Raw genomic sequence first — 17,716 nt, 5'->3', positions numbered from 1 at the left:
TTTGGTTATGATCTAATTAAATCTGCTATGTGAACATAGTTAACAAATGGCTTTCTATGTGATTAAGTTAGTTGACCCTCCACTTGGATCTAGAAGATGGATAATTACGGTATGTCTGATCTCACAATTAGTAAATTACCATCACCTTCTTCTGAGTCAGGAAGTTTTTCAATTTCCATCTCTAATCTACAGACTTGGAGTTCCCTAGTCTTCTCTATCCAAGTTAAATTAGGCTTAACCTTACTAGAGTTTTATCATCAACCAAGTTTAATCAGGTTCTGAATCAAGAATAGCTGTCTTGAACTAACTGAATTATTTGAGAAATGTCTCCATTAAGAAGATCACATAGGGGACATTAAACAGGAGTAGTTTCTGGGATTCTTCCTAACTCCTTTACTAGCAATGGCTGTCTCCTTATGCTACATCTGTATATGTTGGTATGTATATGTGTAATGAGAAGCACAGGGTGGACTTTGTGCTTTTTCATGAATGAAGGCAAATATTGTACATGTACCCCAGGATGATGTTGCAGGATTCAATGTGGGTCATTCACTGGGATCAGAGGTTTAGTCTTCTGAAGATGAAGCCCATCTTCAGCGAAGATATTATTTCTGCTGTCGGTCAGGAGAGAATTGAGAGGGAGCCTTAGCATGGAAGAGTGAGCACATTCTGATTTTTTTCCTAATTTCCTGTCCATAGGGAAGGGAAATTTTTGGAACAAATATTCTATTCCCCCCCACGCTTTCCAGTCTTAAGTTATATTTGGCCTATAGGTAGTCTTTGACTTAGGACCATTTGTTTAACAATGATTTGAAGATATGAGGTTTGGGGGAAAATGACCTATGAACTGTCCCGGAATGTATGATTCACCTTTATGATGGCTGCAGAGTCTTGTGATCATGTAATCACAATTTGCGACCTTCTCAGCCAGCTTCTGACAAGAAAAGTCTGTTGAAGAAACTAGATTTGGTAACAATAGTCATAAAATTGAGTTAATCACATATGACCTGCTTAACAGCATCATCATTTAATGACCAAAATGGCAGACCAATTGATTATAAACTCACTACTTACATTTCAAGTTCAGATTCTCCTTTGCTGGTTTCTGTGTCAAATTTTGACGCAGTCTGTTGCATTTTAAGAGAGTTATCCTCCACACTATAGACAGAGTTCCTGACTCGATATCCTAATTCTTTATATAATTCTTTCAACATTCTACAGGATCTGAAAGAATCTAAGTAAAATAGTATTTGGGCCATGATTGCCCTCTGCTGTTACATCCTGGAATTGACTAAAATGTTTGCTTTGTTCTAATCGGAAATGAATCTCAAATTTTAGTTTGGAAAAAAAAATGTACTTGACTCTCATTCTAAAAACCAGCCTCCCACTTTTCACCTTAGTTGATGAGCTTCATATCAAGTTGAAACATACACACAAGCAAGGACTCTTATATGTATCAAATTAAGGTGGTTTGTATTCAGTTAACCTTTCTAGGAGATATGCAAATATTAGTCTATAGAATATACTATTAGTCAGTATATACAGATTTTCAAATGCTGGATAGAACACAGAGAGTATTCTTCCAGATATTAGTAAACTCCAACACCCATCAATCCTAACTGCTGTGGCCAGTGGAATATGATAATTACAGCCAACAAGATCTGTGGATCAACACATTCCCTATTCCACTGACAAAGCCAATTGCTGCATGTTAATACACATGCAATAGTTTTCAGTCCCAAACTACAGGGAATGGTTCCCTGTGATCCTGGGCCTTCATGAGGCTCATGAGGCTCTTGAGTTAATTAAAGTCTCCCTCTTCTTAATTTAAAAAGCCATATTTCATGCATTTATTAAGAGTTGGCAGTCCTGGAAAGAAAGAAAAGAATGGTAGAAAGAAATTGGGGGGGGGGTGTCTTGGATAGTGGCAGGGTCCCCTTTCAGATTTGTTCCAATGTTTCTCCATGCAAAACAGAATTGCCAGCTGGGCTGCAAAAATCCATACTGACCTTAGATAGGATTGGCACTTAGCCTTATATACCGCTTCACAGTGTTTTACAGTCCTCTCTAAGCACTTTTCAGAGTCAGCCTATTGCCCACAACAATCTGGGTCCTCATTTTACCCACCTCAAAAGGATGGAAGGCTGAGTCAACCTTGAGTCTGGTGAGATTCGAGCTGCCAAATTGCAGACAGCTGACAGCCAGCAGAAGTAGCCTACAGTACTGTACTCTAACCACTGCACCACCACGCCTCTTGTCAGTAAAGGGTAAGTAGCAGTCTCACTCAACAGTTTATTTTTGTGGAAACAAGGCTCTCAAATCTAAAAAGAAGCACATGAAAATAGAGGACATCCATTCTTCACCATTCTTTAAAATATAAGGATTGTCTTACACGAAGTGACAATGCAATACTGGTGGCAGATGAACTTTCTTTTGCTTATTTTGTAGAGATTCTCAGTTATCCAGGTCATGGTTGTCCCAAAGCTGCTTTTTCAGGAGGCAACTGGACTTTCTTGTTTTTTCTTTTGAAGACGTTTCGCTTCTCATCCAAAAAGCTTCACTCCAAGAAACTTCTTCAGCTCTGACAGGATAGTGAGGAATGAATAGTGGGGATAGAATTCCATTCCCCACTATCCTGTCAGAGCTGAAGAAGTTTCTTGGATGAGAAGCAAATGTTTAAAAAGAAAAAAGAAAGTCCATTTGCCTCCTGTAAAAGCACCTTTGGGTCTTTTGCCTATTCTTTCCTTTGAGGTCAAGGGAAGATTGTTTTATATTTGGGGCTTCTAAATACGGCATTGGAAGAGAAAATTGAGACAATCATCAACAAGTTTGGAAATAAGCTTCCACCAGATACATAATCACATTATGGAAACCATCACAAGTTATTTCATATGAATTCCTAAACAAATGCTCCTTATTGATGGCCATTGTAGCCTGTCATCGCATTGATTGCACCAAATACTATAACTTGGGGAATACAGGTATAACTTGGAGAATACAGGCTCCTTGTGACTTTAACTAGGAGATGCCTAATGTTACATGAGGTCTTGCACCATTAAAGTCCTTTCAATACATCATTTGCCACTTCACAGTTGCCATGGGGCAATAAGCATACCTTGGCCACTGTAGCCAACCAATGTCCCAGAGATCTCTGTTGCTGGATCAGGTAAATGAGATCTGCAGTAGAAAAAAATGGCTCTATCTCTTGTTTTTAGGGTTTTTGGTGGATGTATGTAAAAAAGTAAGTTGACTGTTTATAGACTTTCTCTGAGTGGGTAAAAACAGTTCAATCATATACATGACTGGATCTAATGAGAATTAAATGTAATGCTGTATAGGTTAATTGACTGTTAATTAACCCCCTTTTGTAATATCACAACACACTACACTGCTCCAGACACAAACATGATCCTTTAAGTTAGATGACCTTGTAGAAACAGAGCTATAGTTTGTTTACACAAAGAACACACTGCATGTCTCCCTGCAATGTGTTTTCTCATCTAGATACCAAGGATACACATTATCACAGACATCCAGCAGATGTCACTGTGTGGCCAGATTTGTTGGCAGGACACAGGCAGGCATCTGGCTTTTGGCAGAGCCCCCATGTCACAAGTTAAGAGCTGGGCATTAGATCAATGACCTTGGCAGACAGAGATGCGGATGGGAGACAGGGTTGGATTAGACGGAATTTGGCAAATTGCAACCTGCTAGGCTGTGCCAAGCCTTGCTGGGCAATCAAGGTCCTTCTTTGGGTTTTCCCGTTAAGATAGGCAAATTGTGGATTCAAAGGAGAGCAGAACAAACACCTCTTTCTAATGTCTTTTTCAGACCAGGACTCTGCCTGAGCCAGAAGGAAACTCAGAAATGCTTTTGAGTTTAATGTAAGAAATCCGTCATTTTGTTCCTACATCATTTCATCCACAAATTTAGGAAGGGCTTCTAAGTCAAGGTCAAAGGTTGTTGAAGTCAAAACAACAAATATCCCACTCCCTCAAATGCCTGGCATTTAAAATCAAACTAGTGTTGTTAGGACCTGATTTATAAATATCCAGAGATAATGTTCCTCATTCACAGCAAAATTAATGAATAAATATTATACTCCAAGCAGCTACCTGAAATGTCAGCTTTGTTCTATTTAACAGTACAATCAGCTTTGGCCAAGGATCATTATTTCTGGCCATTGTAAGTTGTGAGCTTGGTTGAACACACATATATCTATTCACATCCATGGGTACATGGAAGCACACATTTTGACAAATATATGACATGCTCACACACTCATTAACACTATAATTATTCAGAACTAGACAACTGATCAAAGGATGCACCGGTCATTTTGGATGTAACTATCTTGGGCAACATCACAATCATGGTTTAGCAATTCTCAACAGAGATAGGCAGAGATTTAGTCATCAGAATGTTCCTTGATAAACCAATTATGGAGCCATCACAAAATCTTGGTTGTCTGTCTTTGGAAGGCAAAATAATAAAAAGTCTAAAGCATCACAGAGAGTAACCTCAATCTTGTGGGTTCCCTCTGATCTTCTATCTCAGTGCCACAAGCTGAAAGTTGATTTAATCTTTCAAATTCTAATGACGAACTAAGCTCCAGATTTGATAAAAGTCCCAAATTTATCTTGGCTACTAAAAGGGTGAAGTTGACTCCCTCCTAGCCTGCAATTGACTAGGTTCCCAGGATTATTTGTTTGCTTGTTAGTTTACTTTTATCCCACCTTTACTATTTTTATAAATAATTCAAAGTTGTGAACGTACCCAACACACTTTCCTCCTCCTATTTTCCTCATGACCCTGAGCTGGCTTTCATGACTAAGGTGGGATTTGAACTCACAGTCTCTTGCTTTCTAGTCTGATGCCTTAATCATTACCCCAACTGGCTCTTCAATTTGTATATTCAGTCTTTGTACTCAAATTGTAGATCATCCTGGCTATTACTGACACAGGTTTAGTTAGGAATGGATAGTGGGGTTCATTTTTATTGGTCTATCTATAACCTTTCTCTGGCATTCAACTCTGATTTTTTAAAAAAAAAATAGGGTTCCATAATTACTTTATTCAAATATAATATTTAACTATTACATATCGAATTAGGACAAATGCAAACAAACTATAAGGTGATTTAACATTTTGTGTTAACCAGTTTTACATGAATATCAGTAAAATAGTCTTGCTAAACTGAGTGGCCTTCAGATACATCATAATTCAACATAGCCAATGGGTATTGTATGAGGGTTTGGGGAGCTGAATTTTGGCAGATTTAGAGCACATCAGGTTGTAAGAAAGCTGAAATAAAACAACAGTATTCTGAAGGTAATGTCACCATTATTTGCACTATGCAGATTATGGCCAAAGGGCATGTTGTATTTGCTTTCTTTACCTAGACTAACATTCAACTTATGATTTTCCTCCAGTTATCTTATGCTACAAATCCCACTTGCTGCAGTCAACACAAAGATGATTGTTGTAATCTAACACATCAGGCAGGCACAAGTCAAGAAAGACCATTTTTAGGTGTGATTTAATTTTCAGCCCATAAAGGTCATGGAAATAGTATTTTTGGATTAAACATTGTCACACATGACATCATATAAGCAGTATTGTCTTTCTAGATACAATTCATTATCAGTGTCAGAGAAGCTACCATTTAGTTCCTCTCTTTTAAATAAATTAATTGTTTACATAATGGACATAATGATATTGTACTTACTTTATTTGTTATTTGTGAGATTTATGCAAAGTATGTGCAGGAGCAACTGTATTTGCATTGAATAGGTTTAGTAAATGAATTATTCAATCACAGGGCGCCCTCTACTAGCCTTTCAGAATAATGCAATGTATCTTTACAAGTTTAATCTTTGGTTTATTTTGAATATCTATGGAACAGGCATTTTTACAAACAGAGTCAAGATACTGAATCTCTGCAGAAACAAAGAAAATACTTAGTGGTTGTATATGTAATGCACTATGTTTAACTACATCAGTTAAAATTAGTATTCATGCAACAGGCAAGCTTGATGGTTTTTTTCTTATTAATTTTGGTGGTTTATTCTGTTTGTTGAAAACCCAGTTTGTTAGTTATGGTAATACATTTGTTCAATGTATTATGTTAACCCAGAAAATAATTTAGTGCATTAATTATAATGTATAAGTATAATCTTTATCATCATTGTACTTAAATACAACGAAATTGGTTTAAACAAAGTCAGGAATAAACCATTGACTTTTCCAGCAGAAGAAATTACCACCCTAGATGCTACTTTCTCTACAGTTCTTTACTTACCCATCTATTAGCTGCAGGCTGACTTAGGAGTTTCTTGGGGATGACTCCCAAGATTAATCCTGGAGTGTAGCAGCTACCTGTTTGTGAGGAATAAATAAAAGGGTTATTAAGAGTCATACTTCATTTTGGAAACCTATTCTGAATACTTGGATTTTAATACTAAACATGTATGGTACAATATTACAATGTCTCTCAATCTTGGCAATTTTAAAAGATGTGAGTTTTCAAATTCCCAGAATTGGAGCACTGGGAAACTCTGGAAGTTGAATCCACACATCAAAATTATGCCAAGGTTGTGAAACACTGCCATGCTCTATGCCCTTGCATAAAAGTAATATTTCTTTTTAATGGACTTCAGCTGCTGATAACTTGGTTTTTTTCGTTTTCTTGGCATGATACAGCAAGGATTCACCATTGTCTTCCTCCCTCCCTCCCTCCCTCCCTCCTTCCTTTCTTTTTTCACCTCTAGTTCTGAAATTCCATAACAATCCTCTAATGTCTAATCTTTCCTCAACAAATATTATTGCTCTTGTTGCTATAATTATTGTTCAAGATATACTATTATTTCCATCAATTTCTTCTACTGTTCTCAGAATAATTACTACAAGGTTTATGCAAACTTTCAAAGTGCACTGAATTATTTGCTAGGCAGACAAGGAAGTTGGCAAGACTTAAATTGTACATTCTTTTCCCTGATAATTATCAGTGGACACCATCACATCATTAACTATCCTAAGAAAAAGTTACAGTAAGTCCACAATTATTCCAAGGGCCAAGTACACAATAACTTTCAAATTTGTCTTGAGGTCAGAATGGGAAACATTAACTTATCCAGGATAGAATTTTCAAAATATGTTTGGAAATTTGGGGGTGGGAGTAAGCTGCCCTTTGTCTTACTGTCTACCCTTCTGAATAATCCATCTGGAAAATTCCTTTGTTGATAGAGATGTAAAAGGTATTCTCATTTCAAAACATTCATTTCAGTAGGTTTAATTCAAAACAGAATTAATGAATCAGTATAGGATTATCAGTATAAGAAAATCTGGTCTTGTTTTTTCATGTATTTATAAAAACATCTTTCTTCTCCAAAGTGTTGTTATTCCAGGAATATTTGTGTGAGGAGAAACTATTACATCCAGTACTGCATTAGAAGAAACCTAAATCGATGGGTTGCCTTATTCATCTGCATATATAATCTCATGTATGACAGCCAATATTTATCTTCAGTCAGATCATTGGATTATTGCCAGATTTTAAAATGTCCCAAATATCAAAAAATCTTGCCGAAAATCTTTTTTTTAATTTTTGAATTATCTGAAGAATAAAATGATATACTTGTCAATACATCAGTGATTTTGAAAGATGTGGCCTCTAACACACAATTTCTGAATGCCTCCAGATTTCTTTTAATCATGGGGATGGCACTTGGCCTTAACAGATATACTATAAATCTTTTTTGGGGGGAAACGTGGGAGGTGGAGGAGCTATCAAAATATTGCCCATGTTTTAAATGTTGAAAGTCATTTTAAGCCATTCTAAAATAAGAGGTTTTAAAAATAAATATGTTAAGGGGCAATAAATTAGTGTGAATATTTTGCTCAGCATCTACCAATTTGTTAGCTGCTCAGGAAAAATAGATTTTAAAGAGCCTTTCCTTTGTGATCCTTGCTGCCAAAGGAAATCCTTTAGGTGAGCCAGTATTTTTAAAATAACTTGCTTTTGGTTTCGTGATCCTTTGGACAGGGATGTTTGGACTGACTTGCTTAGAGTGATGTTCTTTTATGCTGATATTTTTTTTGAAAAACCATTTAATAATCTTAAAAAATAGAGTACATCTGTTTGAAAATAAAATGCAATTTCAAACTGTCATCATTTTTAGGTTCAACCCGATCCCAATTTTGTAATTTTATATCATCAGTATAAGATACCATTTTCAAACACCACAAACATAGTAGAAAATAGTATTATTCTTTGGAAATATGCAAATATGTTCAAAACACAGAGGGGAAAGCAGGGAATCATTTTCCAGTGAAACCTAAGTGCTAAAACTTGCAATATTTCATTGTGATGGTGCTTGTTTTGTAATCTTCAGAATGGGCACAGTGTCAGGATTATGTGTTTCCAATGCTATTTAAATGGAGCTGGGGCTTTTTGGTAAACTTTGAATAATAAGATCAAGGGTATGAAACTCAAAAACAAATTGCTGTGGCATTGCAAGGCATTTGCAAAAAACAGTCTGGCATGGCAGAATTGTGTGTTTTGTAATCGCCCCCCCCCCCCCCGGTCCCCGCAGGATGCACGAGCGCACACACACAATTCCACCCCAGTTGCTTGCAGCCGATTTTGGGTCCATCAGTAGCAGACAGGACTTGGGAGCTGAGCCAAGGGAAAGACCTGGCACGTGTCATGGGCATGGGGCAACGGCGCCAGGCCCACCGCCTCCTTGCAGGAGCGACCTGCTTTGCCACCCCATATGCCAAGTCCCCTGTGCCACTGCCAGACAAATTTGAACGGCAGCCAAGAACCCAAGATGGAGTCAGCTGCGGCTTTGACCTCTTCTCTTCAACCTGCACAAACAGCTCTCTCTTTTCTGCACAGCTCAAAGAAAGGAACCTACTGGGAGAGGAGCGAGGGAGGCCTGGAACTGCAGACAAAGCCGATCCCAGTGCAGCGAGGATTCCGAGATGAGCCAGCCCTTGTCTAGAGGTCAAAGAGACCTTATATAAAGGTGCATGTATTGTTACTTAAAGGCCCCCTTTTTAAACACAAAGCTGTTCCTAGAGGACCAGTCAGAAATGGCAATGCAAGGTAATTCCAAACCTTGCTTCACCTCTACAATTTCTGTATCCTTACCTTCTTTGAATGCAATGTGGTCAGAAAATATTCAGATTAACAGAGTAGCAGGATTCATCGAGGGGGGTGGTGGAAGATTGGCTGCCCTAATTGAAGAGGATATTGGGGGTGGGAGTAGGAGAAGATTCCTGTGTAGTCTCCAACCATAGCTGGGTGTCTGGATTTTGCTCCCCAGCCAGGAAGGAAAGAGATATATAGATATAGAACAGAAGTTACTCTATTCAAGCTACAGTCTTCCAGTCCAGATATTTTAGACTGGAACTCGCCCAGTTCCAATTGACCCCCCCTGGCTGAGGCTGATGTATGAAGCTTGAATATACATGAACTTCACCAGATTGTTCTATACCATGATTGGATGGGATATTTGGAAGGGTTTGGAAGCTGCTGTTCATTTGGAATAGGTGAGTTTGCGTCACATGTGTAAGATTCTGTGTCTCCTCCCCCTTAGTATTTTCAGGTTTTCCTTTGTATTTCAAATCCATTTGTGAAGTTTGTTTGGTATTGAGTTATCTAAAATGGCAGGAAACCAAGCCATCAGTTTTCAACACATATAGGAATTGGTATATAGACAGAGGCAGTTTTAAGAGTGTAAAATGGAGTTAATCTATGTGGTTCTAGGATACAGGCTGCCATATTAGAATCAAATCCTGGTTTCTTTTGACTTAAAAAAGGAGGTGGAAGCTGTTGAGATCTAACACATCTATGATTCAGACATCAACCTGATGGAATTTGCAAATTTGATTTTGTACATGTGAACAAGAAAGAGGCACACGTAGTTTTTCACTGCATAAAAATAGAATGAACTCCTGCCATTGAGAAAATTTGTGGCTTCTATAGAAGCTTGCTCAACACTTGCAAATTATGACCCAAGCAGTTTCTAGACTGGAGGATGAATTTGGAGGGCCATATTCCAAACAATGTACAGTTGTTCCACCCACCGCAAATTATGCTCTGCGTGTTTAAAAAAGATTATCTATATTCTTCAAGTTCTTGTTGGCTACACAAATATTGGCCTTTTTATATCTATTAAAGACAGACAATAAGTGCATATTGAAAACCAGGCAGGAATACCAGGGCAGAAATTGTTAGCCCAAACTAAATAGGATGTGATCTTTTGGGGGTAATTTTAAAGCTTCTTCCTTTAACACCCCCCCCCCTCCATTATCAATAGCCCTGCTTATCTCACACTGTATCTTTAGGAAAGAAGGGAGAATACATAATACATTCCTGGAATGAGCAAGTAACTATAAAGGCTAAAAAATGTGTTTTTCAGCAGTCTAAATCTTTACTATACCTGCCATCTCATTCTAAATAGGATCCTACAGTCATGGAATTACTGAACAGGAATACATATGGCACAGATACATAGTTTTTTTTTAAAAAAAAATCCAACACAAAACAAATGCCCAACACATCAATTCTTCTTTGCTTTCTCTGCACTGTAAAATAAGGTTTGGGTTGACTGGTCCCGGTGGATCTTTTCTGACTCTTGATGAATTTAAAGGTGAGCACAGGGGACATGGGAAGGAAAATCCTCTACTTTTGCCAAGGGGGGGAGGAGGGATTAAATGGCACCCCAGTGGGCTTTTGCCCCATCTGTTGGTTTCACAAATCCCTCAACAGCACTGCATGTAAAGCAAGTGCTTATGTATGTAGGGGTGTGGTTTGTGCATGTGTGCGTGCAGCTTGCTTACAAAAAAGGGGGGAAGGAGGCCTAAACGGCAGACTTTTTTTTAAAAAGTAGGCTGTTGCTGCCAGCTCTATTAGCTTGAGAGGCTGACCTCCCTCATTTTAAGGCTCACTTACCTCCCTACTGCACTGGAATCTGATTGAGCAGCTTCAGTGTGTGTGTGGGGTGGAGAAGGTGCTGGGGGCAGAGAGAGCAGAATTTGAAATCTGCACTGTTTTTTTTTTTTTTACTACTGTGACAACACAGCACTTCTCTCTTTTCCTAAGTTATTAAATAAGATTTAATTCAACTAAGGTAAAGTATGTTCGGGTTTTGTAAAATTACAGCAGTAATAAGTAATACAGCAGCCTTCATTCTCCTATCACACATGGATGTTGACACGGACAATCCCACTATTCCTAACCAGGTTAGGGAAGCTTAGCTAGGAAAATGTTCTTTAAAAACTGAGACGAGCAGTTAAAAAAATAATTATAAGAGGATGGTCAAAGGCAGTAACAGTGATAGAAGTCATCATTGCTATGGGAAAGAAGTTTAAAGGAGGACTTATATATTGTTCTTGAGTGAGTTAAAGCAAGCCTCAGACAAAAGCAACTGCGTTCATTAACAAAGAAGAATGAGATTGGCAGAAGAATATAAATAATCAGATGTTCTGTAGTAACGTCCATAGTAGGATTTTTAAAGTGCTACTACCACATCTAAGATATTGGAGTGCTAATTAAATCTTTCCTATCTCTCTAGTGTTTACTTAAAAGTGTTACTTGCCTTTCTCTCTTTTCATCAGTTTGATCTACTTCCTGCCCATCTACTTTTTCTAATCAGGGAGAGTTTCAGCTTTCTCCAGGGAAAGCAGTTGTGCCTGCCCTTATTGTGAGAGGGGGCTGGACTGGAAGACCTCTGAGGTCCCTTCCAGCCTGATGAACTTATATTTTTTGGTCTTATTTCTACCAAAAAGTTCGTAATCCAGTATTTATTGCCCTGGGTATAAACTTCTTTAAAATAAATAGGGAATACTTTTATGAAAGACAAAAGGATAACAAAAGAAAAATGAGACATTGGCTAAAATATAGGTGGAGAAAAAAATTGCATTTTATTTTTTATAAGACTTTTTGTTTAAAAAAACCTTTAGTTAACAAAAAGAAACCCTAGTATCAGCCAAAGAAATTTTGTAAATGTGGGTATGTGTATTACACATTTAGTGAGGATGTCAGATTTACCAGATTGATCAACTCCTATAAAGGGAAACACGTTGGTGATACTTACTGGATCACCACCCTATGTACATTTTAAAAATAAATAAATCCCAGTTTAACTTCTGGTGCTTCGATTCTAGATGTTTCATTTGGGGGGGGGGGGAGTTTGTGCTTCAACCATCTATCCATTCATTTTTACACAACATGTATGAAAATGACATTTATTTGCCATCATCTATGCTTTCTGTTCTTTTTTCCTCAAAAGAGGAAAATCTGACTTGGGTGGGGAAGAGGTGAAGAGAACAGTAGTGCAATGCAATTTTCATAGTATGTGATTAGTGTTCAATATGTAAGTCTTCCAATTTACCAAAAGGTACAGTTTTGAAGTGTGCAATGATGCATGTGACAGATTTGCCTATCCCTTTAGTTATTCATTATGAATGCCGATCACCCAGTAATGCTGCCAGCATTACTTCTGATTTGGCGTGCAAAAATTTTTTTGGCGCACTTCCTGCGCATGCGCATTTGCACATAAAAAGGTCTGTACATGCGCACAACATTAGAAAAGGAAAACAAATTTACATTTTTGCAATGAAGATTGTTCTGCGCATGTGCAGAGGTAAAAATCAAGATGGTGGTGCTGACGATACAACTGGTTCAGGGGCATGGTAGGCTGAGTTACTACCTACTCGGCTGAACTGGGCTGAACCGGTAGGAACCCATCTCTGCAATCACCTTATTAATTGTTTAATTGATAATATAATTCACATTAAAATGTGTAGATTTAATGGATCCCCCATTTTATAGACTTTGAGTAAAAAGGACACATTGTGGTCCAGACCTTCACCCCAAGTAATCCGCAATCATACTGCATCCATCATAGATCAGATAAGCCAGTCAACCTTATAGTAATATTGTGATTTCAATACAACTTTATGACATTGTTGTACAGGCATTGTATGATCACAGACAGATGCTACATGAACTCATCACCGCACAAGAACCAAAGCCCTCTTGGTCGTTATTAATTTAGCAATACATATGGGATATATTTCCTGCCCCACTCACTCCACTATTTTGGTCACAAACCTCTATTCTAAAACTTGAGTTCTGGAAAAAACCCAGATATTTTATCGAAAACTTTTTTACAATCCAGAACAGATATTGAGCAATCACAGTGCAATTTCAATAATAGATTAAAAACAACTGCCAGGAATAAATACTGTGATTCCTGTTTTTAAAGATAACAGCTCAAAAGAAGTAAATATTCTCTTCCCCGACTACATTCCTTCAGCTTTTGTGGATGGGACACACAGAAAAGCCTGTGTGCTCCCGAGAGTGTGTCAGAAAAATTAAAATGCGGCTTGTACAATACAACTTTTGCACGGCGGTGGGCTGCACTTCAAAGACAGCTTGGGCCAGAACAGAGAAATGGGTCAGGCCAGGACAAAACCCAACTTGATTTAATTTAAATTAAATGTGAATTAAAATGAAATTAAACACAGTAAAAATGATTACTCTCCATGTATTTAATCATCTCCCCCTTCTGTTACATTAAAAATTACATATGATGGCAACTCTTGGAAAGGCTCTAGGGGCTGCACTCAAAGCTTTTACAGGCCAGCCGTGGCTACGGAGCTTCATGTTGTGCTTCGATGGAGGGGCAAAGACTGAGTAGCCTCAGGAGCAACTTTTCTAGCAGTCTTCTGCCAAGGCTGCCCCCAAAGAATTGTGGGGACTGTAGTTTGGTAAGATACTGCATATTCTCCATCACAGCACTAGGATTCCTTGGAAATTTCCCAGAAGCTCCTTTTTCCTGAGGAAAGAGACAATAGTGGCCAATATGTTTCTTTGAAGGACTGCTTCTAATACTGTTCTTTGCTTGTAATAAGGGAGTGTGTGTCAAGTGTTAAAAATCAAGTCCACACATCAAAGTCCAATTAAACTGATTTACTGCTACAAGCACTCATGCCTATGCTTAGGCATATTCTCAACTAATGATTAGCATTTGCTAGGAGTTAGATAAGGCTCAACAGAATTCAAGAGGGGTTGGACTTAGTCTGCTTGTGGCTACTTAGAGATTCCAGGCTGATTTCTCTTTTAATTCCCCCCCCCCCCCCAAGTTCGGCCACTCCTATACCCTACAGAATGCTGAGTATATCTCACTTCAGACACAAGAGCCTAGAATGCAATTAAGTCAAAAGTATTAGTTGTTGCCCCCTCAAATAGAAAGTACTCTATATATTGACATTGCTAAGGTCTTTGTATCTGTCCAATTCAGAGATGAGTTCCTACCGGTTTGCACCAGTTTGGTGGAACCGGTAGTGAAAATGGCAACTGGGTCTCCGAACCGGTAGGGACAGCATGCTTGCTATGCCCATGAACTGGTTCCATGGTCGTCATGACATCTTTTTTTTTTTTGGCCTTTTCAAATGTTCTGTGCATGCACAGGCCTATTTATAGGCAACTGCGCATACGTGCGGAGCACTGAAATCAAGCGCGCACCAAATCAGCAGTAATACTGGCAGAAAGCCACCCCTGGTCCAATTTCTATATGTTAGCAGTGGTGGGTTTCAATTTATTTTACTATCAGTTTGCTCGTGCGCTCACGAAGGTTCTGTGCATGTGGAGAAGTGTCCGGATGGGTGGGCGGAGCCTCCCGCTGCCACCACTACCGGTTTGCCTGATCCAGGGTGAACCAGCAGAAACCCACCTCTATTTGAAGCCCAATCAAATAGTGTTAAAGATGTTACAATTGCTAAAAAAAAAATCCCATAGTAGTCGGCACATTACAATACAGATTATATTCAGTGAAAGTTGCTCAATTAACAGTTATTCCATAGTACCACATAATTAGGCCGGACCCACAACATAACACTTCTAATTATTTAACACATTATTTGATGCTTCTGTATCTTTGCATGTCTTCAGTTCTCTCATCTACCATAGTACCAAGATATAGTAGCATGGATGAGCTTGTCCCCACAGAGCTCAGAGGACGATTTTCCCCACACACCAGGGAGAAACATTTTTATGTCCTCTTGTTAGCCCGGATTTCAAATATTCTGACATTGTGTCATATGAAGAGGCTATGAGAACTGTCATTCAAAATAATGGAGAAACACTGACCCAATGTCCATGACCCAATGTGACATTTCACTATTTCATTGCTCCTTCAAATTTGCTCTTTAAGTACAGATTGGACAGACTGAAAGAAGACCTATTCTTATCTAAAGATATCAAACAGGCCTTGTAGATGCTTTTCAGGGGTGCTTTTTTATTTCTGTATGATCTCTATTTCTATCCACCTACTTCGCAACTTGGATTAATGACATCCAACTTGTTTTTGTTTTGTTTTTTAGTTTTCCATCCAACTTTAGAAATCTGTACAATTTTTGAGTCCGTCCCCCCACTTTTTTCATGCTAGTTCAGAAGGATTGTAAGGGGGTGGGTTTCCAATGACTCTTTGTTGACAATTAAGCCAATGAAAAGATCTTGATTTTTTTTTAAAAAAAAAACATGACGCTAATGACTTAGAAAGCAAACAGAATTAATGAGGAAACTGGTATAGAAACCAAGCCAAAATCAATGCAAAACCCATTGCAGATGTATTGTAGAGCAAAACAAATTCTGGAACTTTGGGCTATTACTGTTGAAAGACCTAAGGCATACTTAATGATTATTAATTAATATTACCGTTCTCTGAAATGTACATACGGGTTTTCCAGAACCTAGAATGATCACCCAATTCAGTAAATTTATTGCAAATCCCATAATAATATTGATTGTATCTCTCTGTAAGAGTGACAAGGCTGTCAGTAATATTCTCTGATTCCTGCAAGAATCTCAACTGGGCATCCCATATCCCAAAAATGTAGCACTCCTTCTTATCCTGTTCCATGTTTGGCTGATGAAGATGTGAGCACTAAAAGGGGGAAAGTTAATGATGCATTACGGCCAGCCTGCCTACACCAGGCAGAGTCACCCCACAGGACCGACCTGCTGTCCACAGACAGCTCTCTTGATGGGCAAGGGCTTGCGGAAAGGAGCCAGGGCAGAGGCTTCCCTCCCTGCATCTTCTCCTCCCTTGGTCCCAACCTGATGCTTGACTTACAATCACCAACCAGTTTGCAGCTTCCAGTCCCCAAAGAAAGACTAAAGTTAAAACATCTGTTAATTTATAAACCAATTTAACCATGACTGGTTAATAAATAGCGAACAGCTGCCAATTCCACTACCCCTTAGCTCAGAAGAAGGGCACTCTGGGAACTAGGATGGGAACAGATTAATTGAGCTGCCTTTTTAAAAACTCTGCTCTTTCTTGGGCACACATGTGGCTTTCTTTCACCCCTCCTCATCAATTCTCTGGTTAGAATTATTCCCCCAGAACTGAATAACTTTCTTTAGGAAATTGAAGATTTGTAAGCAAGACGGATAGAAGTATAACAAATGGAAAGATGTTCATTAATCTGATGGCTGATGCTGTTGGTTTTCTGAAACAGAAATGCTAAAGTAATAAGATTCTTCTAACCCTTTACGGGATGTGCTTTTTGTTCTGAGTATCTTTACTTCCAGCCTCTGCATGAATGAGGGCTGGTAGTAATTCCTCATCAGTTAAAAAGAGTTAACTTCATATTAAATAATTCAGAGGCAAAGAAATTTGAACGATGCATCCCCACAGAACCTATATAGGGCCAGGGTAAACTATAATGCACTGTTATGTGGAAACTGGATATCATAAGTCAAATATTGTTCATCTCATGTATTTCAACCCTGAGATAATTCATATTCGAAATGTTTCCTAAGGCATACTACAGGTTGAATCATATGCTGTTCCTGTTTCTTTGAAAGGACATGTGGAAAAACAACCTCAGCACCTTTAAGATGCATGGACTTCAATTTCCAGAATTCCTCATCAACATCTTAATAGTGCCAAGAAAAACACTGCTGCAATGGATCAATAGCTGTGGAAGTCAGAGGTCTATTTGGACAAAAGTCTGCAAGTCGAAGAAAGTCTTCATCTTTCTCCTGGATATGCTACCTTTCTAGATATAGACATTGGAATGTTTCATTTTGCAGATTTCCACTTCAAACTGTAATTCTACAATTTTAAAAAGTCAACCATCTTATTGAATGGCTTACATGATATTCCACACTTTGTGGCTTCTTAACTTTGCCATCTGAAGCAGTGGTGAAATTCATTTTTTTTTACTTCTGTGGGTGTGGCTTGGTGGCAGAGGTGGGTTTCAAAATTTTTTAGAACCTGTGGGTGTGGCCTATTTTGTGGGCATGGCTTGGCAGTCATGTGACCGGGCAGGTTTGATCAACTTGACATCACTCATGCACACTCAGTCACATGACCACCACCCCCAAGCCATGTGGCAAAATTTTTTGGAATTCCTATGAAGGGGGGGAGGGGAAAACCTCTCAAAAATAGACAACTGGAGGATTAAGGGCCAAAATTAGGAAGATCAGAGAAGGCAGGACAGAGAGGAATCCAGTAGAAAGCTATCACACGTTGGGGAAAGAACTTTGGGAGATTGGAGGAGGCAAGACAGAGGGGAATCCAGGAGAAAACTCCTGAGCTTGCCTCTGCTGTCTGGTGGATTGTGCCGCTGGACCTCTCCAGCGGGCAGGGGTGAGCGTGGAGCGACAAGGCCAGGGCAGGTATTCTGGAAGTTA

At 38.7% G+C, this 17,716-nt stretch overlaps 1 long non-coding RNA gene across 1 annotated transcript in view; it reads left to right on the top strand.

Annotated features, from left to right (window-relative positions):
* Window positions 1-17,201, top strand: part of LOC116522509 — a 43,726-nt gene extending 26,525 nt beyond the window's left edge. Inside the window, exons 5-6 of the long non-coding RNA XR_004256974.1 lie at window positions 8,900-9,109; window positions 16,886-17,201. This is a non-coding gene — a long non-coding RNA (uncharacterized LOC116522509). The remainder of the gene's footprint in view (window positions 1-8,899; window positions 9,110-16,885) is intronic.
* Window positions 17,202-17,716: the final 515 nt, after the last annotated feature.

Source organism: Thamnophis elegans, chromosome Z (genome assembly GCF_009769535.1).
Source record: "Thamnophis elegans isolate rThaEle1 chromosome Z, rThaEle1.pri, whole genome shotgun sequence".
Classification (NCBI taxonomy): Eukaryota; Metazoa; Chordata; class Lepidosauria; order Squamata; family Colubridae; genus Thamnophis; species Thamnophis elegans.
Note: the sequence above shows the minus strand (reverse complement) of the source record. Positions and strands in the feature narration are given on the sequence as shown.